The following is a 6,764-nucleotide window of genomic DNA, read 5'->3' as shown; positions in this document are numbered from 1 at the left end:
AAAATAGAGGACCAAAGTCAAAATTTGTACAAAATTGCATTCAACTTTAACAGATTCTCCGTTTTAAAGATTTCAACATAAATTATATTATTTAATTATTATTCTTATAAAAAATTATATTATTCAGTCGGAATTAAATTACTTTATTATTAAACCTAAATGAAGTTATTATAAAAAATCGAATTAAAGAAATTACACAAAAAAAAACTTTTAAATACTTAATTTGATTCTAATATCGATTTTTTTAAAGTTTTTATGTGATCTTCAAATTTATATTTTATTCAAACATAAAAAACATTGTCATTTTCTCAAAACCATATAAAACTATATTATAATATTGACAGAGACAAAAAATAAAAAGAAACATCAAAATCGAGATTTATCTCGCTACATTGGACGTATACCCACACACACACACACACACACACACACACACACACATATATATATATATATATATAGGCCCATTCAAGAGAGAACTGATTAGTTTGTGGTAACTCTGAGATCGAATCTCAACCACAAATCAACGGATAAATTAGGAAATTAATAATTATGGTAGTTTGAGTTAAAATTATAATTAGAAGGCACTTTAGGTATTTTTAAAAAACTTCTCTCTCCTCTCTCATCTCTCATCTCTCCAACCTCCAATCTCCGGCCTCCGGTGAACAAAAATTCGGCAGGTACCAAGTAATCACAAAGATACACAATGTGATACCCATTGTGATATATTGTGATACCCATTGTGATATACTGTGATACCATTTGAGTACCACTGTATACCACAATGAGTATCACATTGTGTATCTTTGTGATTACTTGGTATCTGCCGGATTTTTGTTCACCGGAGGCCGAAGATTGGAGGTCGGCGAGATGAGAGATGAGAGAGGAGAGATGAGTTTTTCAAAAATACCTAAAATGCCCTCTAATTATAACTTTAACCTCAAACTATCATAATTATTAATTTCCTAATTTATCCGTTAATTTGTGGTTGAGATTGGATCTCACAGTTACCACAAACCAATCAGTTCTCATATGATTAAGACCATATATTATATATATATATATATATATATATATATATATATATAACATTACTAACTAAGATGTGCTTGTTATTTAGTAATTATATTTGTAAGAAATCTTTGACGTTAAAAACGTCTATGTTCTTACATTTTTAAAATCGATAGCTTATTGAGCATTATTAAGTCCACTCGTTACTTGCTCAAGATTGCCTTCATGACTTAAACCAAGCTATCTTCAATGTCGAATCTAGAAGCTCATGTGATCGGGGCACACAGTAGGTGTTGGGGACAAGATTGTGTGCACAACTCGTTAGTTAGGATTTTCTTTTTTTTTTCTTTGTTACAATCGGAGTGACTGGGGCGCCCCACTTCAAAATGGATCCACACAGGTTATCGTCTTATATATAACAACACATTTATTGTTCCAAAAGAAACAATCGAGAAACAACAGATCGATGTAATAGCGAAATTCCATACATTTAAGAAACTCAAAAAATCATGATATGATCTAACAGTTATTTTAGTATTACGTGTACAACATAAGTGTTTCAAATATTAAAAAGGACGAAATATTTGTGGAAGCTTTAGAAAAACACAAAATAGACATTTTATGTGACAACCAAGATATTATTAAGTCACATTTACTTAAAACCGACATGATGTTGTGATATGTCTTTATGACGTGCACGATAATTAAAAACGTAATGTGACAACATATAATATCTTCTTCGATTTGTATTCTCTTCCCTCTTTAAAAAACACATAATCTTGCAAACTGTAAATGAAATTTGTGAGTTCCCTATATACGTCAAGTTGTGCTATTAATAATTACTATCATAATTTTAAGTCAATTTCTGTTATCCTATTCAATGGTTTTGAGTTTTGGGATATTACACTAAGGGGTCGTTTACCAAACACTTACCCGGTAAGTGTTTACCGGTAAAATTTAACACTATTATTTACTTATCGGGTAAGATTTTAGTCCACCAAAACTACATCGTATGCAACAATTTACCCGGTAAGCACTTACCATGGTAAGAGTCGTCGTCCTTACTTACCGAGTAAGATTCATGGTCCTTGTCTCGCTCTTACCGGGTAAAATTTCTGGTATTTACCATATTCATCCGGTGAAAGAACATAACTTGGTAACCACTTACCTAGGTAAGTGTTTGATAACGGCCCCTAAACCTAAGTGGCTTTCTTGTACGTTTTACCAGCACAAATATGTTAATGCTTTATGATGTGCTCTCTGGGTCTTTTTTTAATAAGAGAAGGGAAGGAAAAGTAAAAAATTTGTGTTCTCGAGTTTTTATGAGAGAAATAAAGGAAAATAACGTTGATTTTCCTCTCCAATGTGGGAAGAAAGGGTAAGATAGGATATGAAAGAATTTACAACAATAAAAAAATATTTATAAATTACACATTTATGATTTATCCATCAACTGTAATCTGCTATGAAATAAGGGTATATTTGTAAAAATGACATCTTTCATTTCCTTTTCTCTTTCGCTTAAAAACATGAAAATTTATGTATATTTCTTCATTTTCCTTTCACTCTCGTTTCTCTTTATTCCCTTTCCTTTCTTTTCGTTCTCTTCCCGAATTTGCAAACACAATATAAGTATTACATAAATATGAGAGTTAAGCTCGTTTTCAGTTGTGATGAACAAATCGTAATTATTTAAGAAAACTAAATAAAATTTAGCTGTAACTATAAAGCTGGTTAATCAAGTATGTATGTGTGTGTGTGTATATATATATAGGGACAAGATCAAATGTTAACCAAAAATTTTGTGTTAACTTTGCAAACCATGTCAACCAATCACAATTCATTCTTCTATTAGGTATCTATCATATTCACAATTTAATGTCAAGGTAATTGAGTCATTTCATTTGCTATCTAACTCCCATAGCATTAAAGAGGAGTTACAAAATCATAAAATTTTGAAAAATATACATTTATAATATTGATATTTTTATTTATTTTTTTATTCTTGATCTTCCATTTTTATTGTTTTATGAGTTTTTGATTCGTGGAGGAAACACGGTAGTAAAATCTTCGGTATCGTTCAAGCTATTATGGATAAACACATTGGAAAAAAAATCGACAACATTGAGAAGATAAAAATGGTTTATGGTGACAATCGGAGTTCGAGTTCGGGAAGTGAAAAAATTAACCAAAGCGAATGTCTTGGTAATGGATTAATATTTTATTAAACTCGTTTTAATCGAAATTATGTTTATTATGATGTGTTGTGTTTCTTGTAGTTCATATTGTGTTGATAACTTTTTTCTTTAATTATTAATACGTATCTAATTCACATGTTCAAATAGAAGTACATGCATGACTCATTTTCAAATTGTCATATTACCGACTTGTATGAATCATAAACCATCGTTTTCATGTTACTTCTATCATATGAACACAAGTGTTATTCTTTAAGCTTGATACCAAATCTTTATATTTGTGTAAGTGTTTGCACCCGGTGTTCATAGCGTCGGGGTTTTGTGTTCATATATTTTATACGATATGAACAAGGGTGAACACGATATGAACAAGGGGTGAACAACCACATAAGACCAGAAACATATATGAACAATGGGTGAACCTTAAATGGCGTGGATGTTATGCATGTATAAAACTCCAATTGACAAATGATCGCTCCTGAATATGTTTATAATGAAGGAACTATTGTTCACAAGCTGTTCATATCGTGTTCATACATGTTTTATTTATTTATTTTCTTTCGTATAACAGTTATTCTTATTATGTTCATTGTGTTTATAAATGATATGCAGCCAAAGTTCATATATATGTCGATTTTTTGTTCGTATTTGACACAATGGTTCATATGTATATAGTTGTGTTCATATGGTTTTACATTAACAAAAATCATATAATTTTTTGATTTTGTAACTCCCAATTAATGATATGGGAGTTACATAAAAAAATTACCTAAATACCCTTTTCAACTTTATTCACTTATCTTTATGAAATTTTAAAATTAAAAAAATAAGTTTTTATCATGATTAATCACAACCGTTTATTGAAAGATTGAATGACCAAGACCAGTTAACAAAGTTAACACAAAAACTTTGGTTAACATTTGAACTTGACCCTATATATATATATATAAAATAAGTTCGTGTGAGAATAAGAGTTAAATAGAGAAACATAAGAAGAGATATAAACCCTTGATCATTTTTAAACTCACCTCCACCCTATGAATTGTGCTTCTCACATGATATTGATCTGGTGCATCCCGTTACTGTTGATTTCCACTTAGTGATCCAATGGTAAAGATCCCTTATTTTATTTCTTACGATTCTCATCTTAACTCATTTTTTCATCGAAACTCAGCCATATATAATAACAATAATATAAAATGGTACAAAAGGGAAAGAAAATGGTGATTGCTCCTAAGGTGGAGAATAAAAGAAGAAAGATAAGAACATGACATTTCCCCATTATATTGGTGAGGCAACACAATAAGGAAAATGACTTCACCATCACTTGTTTTTCCCCACATTTTTTTGGGAAAACACAAAAATCATACCAAAAAAAATGCACCACCATTTTTTGTGCAAATTAAGCCCCAAAACTCCTTATTTCTAATGCTAATATGATTTAAAAAAAACGAGTAAATCACAAAAATCTGAGGTTTACGTAAACTTTAGGTTTTCATCCCTGAATTTTCAAAATCGTTATTAAGGTTTTAATTTCGTTGCAAAAATTATAACTGCCCGTCAGGGGCATTAAGTTTGTTTTGTTAAGTGCCCCAAATGCATGTCACATGAGGACAATTTGGTAATCGCGGAAGTGACGAAGGCGTCGGAGTGGGGGGACGAAGAGAAACGAGAGGTCGTGTGGGGTATGGGGGTGTAGTTTAGGTTTTCTTATAAGGAATTCCAAAGCACTTGTACATAATAAATGGTTGTACATAAGAAAAAAATTTAAAATACCTGATTGCATCCATGTGACATGCACATAGGGCACTTAATGGAACAAATTTACGACCGTAATGGCAGAGGACCTTTTTTTGCAATGTAATCGAAATCTTAGTAATGGTTCTTGTAATTTCAAAAATTCAAAGACGGAACGATTTTTGTAATCTACTCTTTAAAAACCCATAATCTATAACATGCATAACACCATAAAATACCATCGACTACTAACATGCTTCAAAGGCGTGCACACACATACACACACACATATATATAGGCGAAGATCGTATGAGAATGAGAGTTAAGGTGAGAAGTGTAAGAAGAGATCTTAAACCTTAGATGCACATTAGGATGAGATGCACCCGATCGGGTTAAGACATATAGTGTATTCATATATAGGGTGCTCATTGGTTGAATTGATCGGGTTAAAAGTATTTGAACAATCCAACCCAACGTTTACGGTTTGAAAGATCTCAACTCAACCGAAGCCGAAGTGCAATCCAACCCAACCAATGTGTCATATACATACATACATATATACATATACATACATACATATATACTATACGTATACATATACATATATGTAATTATTTTGTGGTAAATATTAAAATAATTAAGAAGGGGAAATGACAACATGCATGACGACGCAGGTTGGATTAATATATATTATCTATAAACCCTAACATCTACTCAGAAGAACCAATGAAGGTAATGCCTAAATCTTGGGGAAAATAAATGTAATAATATTTAATTTTGAAAAAAATTATTATAATAAATAAATAATAAAAAATATTTTTTTAAACATTAAGAATTATTCTACCGAGCACTCCCAACGAAATTCAATCATTAATATTTGAAATTCAGTTTTAAAATATGTATTTTATGTAGTCATTATTATTTAAAGGTGAATACTTTAAAATAGAATTGAAATAATTGGTGATAATATATTATATACTATTTTCTTTTAAATATTTTTTAAATAATCAATTATATCTTGAAATTTTTTTATTTTATTTATCATTGTTTACATATGTTTAAAACATATTAACAATAGAGTATTTTTGAAGGGTTATAATTATTAATTTTATTTTGAGCTATAAATTATATAGAATAAAGTGTTATTTTATGAAAATTGACAAAACTCACAACAATAAAATCGGGTTATAAGATACCAGAAAATTATGAGTGTTTTAATAGACAAGTTTATATGACTTAAATTTATAGAACCAAATATACATGTTTTTTTTATATAAAAGTGTTACAATAAGTTTATATTATACGTTTAGATGTCTAATTTTATTTATGAAACTTTTAAAATAAAGTGTCATAAACTCATATTAGCATTTATATTGGACACTTTTGAAAAATGTTAACATTACAAAAGGCTAAGGATAATTATTAAATATCTTACAGGTTCACATATGAATGCTCAATATGTATAACATGTAAAAGTTTCACATTTGAAGCCTTAATATGTGATAAATCACACATGAACACCAAAATATGTTATAGATTCACATATGAATGCTTAATATCTTAACATTCACACATGAATTTAAAAATGTTTAACATGCTCATATATGATGGCTCAATATAATAACATGAAAGTTTCACATATGAAACCTCAATATGTGATAAATCACATATGAACAACAAAATATGTCATAGATGCACATATGAACGCTCAATATGTTAATATTCAGACATGAACCTCAAAATGTATAACAGGGTCACATATGATGGCTCAATATATATATATATATATATATATATATATATATATATATATATATA

The sequence above is a fragment of the Cynara cardunculus genome (genome assembly GCF_001531365.2).
Source record: "Cynara cardunculus var. scolymus isolate 2C chromosome LG 12, CcrdV1, whole genome shotgun sequence".
Classification (NCBI taxonomy): Eukaryota; Viridiplantae; Streptophyta; class Magnoliopsida; order Asterales; family Asteraceae; genus Cynara; species Cynara cardunculus.
The sequence above is the reverse complement of the archived record's forward strand: the minus strand, read 5'-3'. Positions refer to the sequence as shown.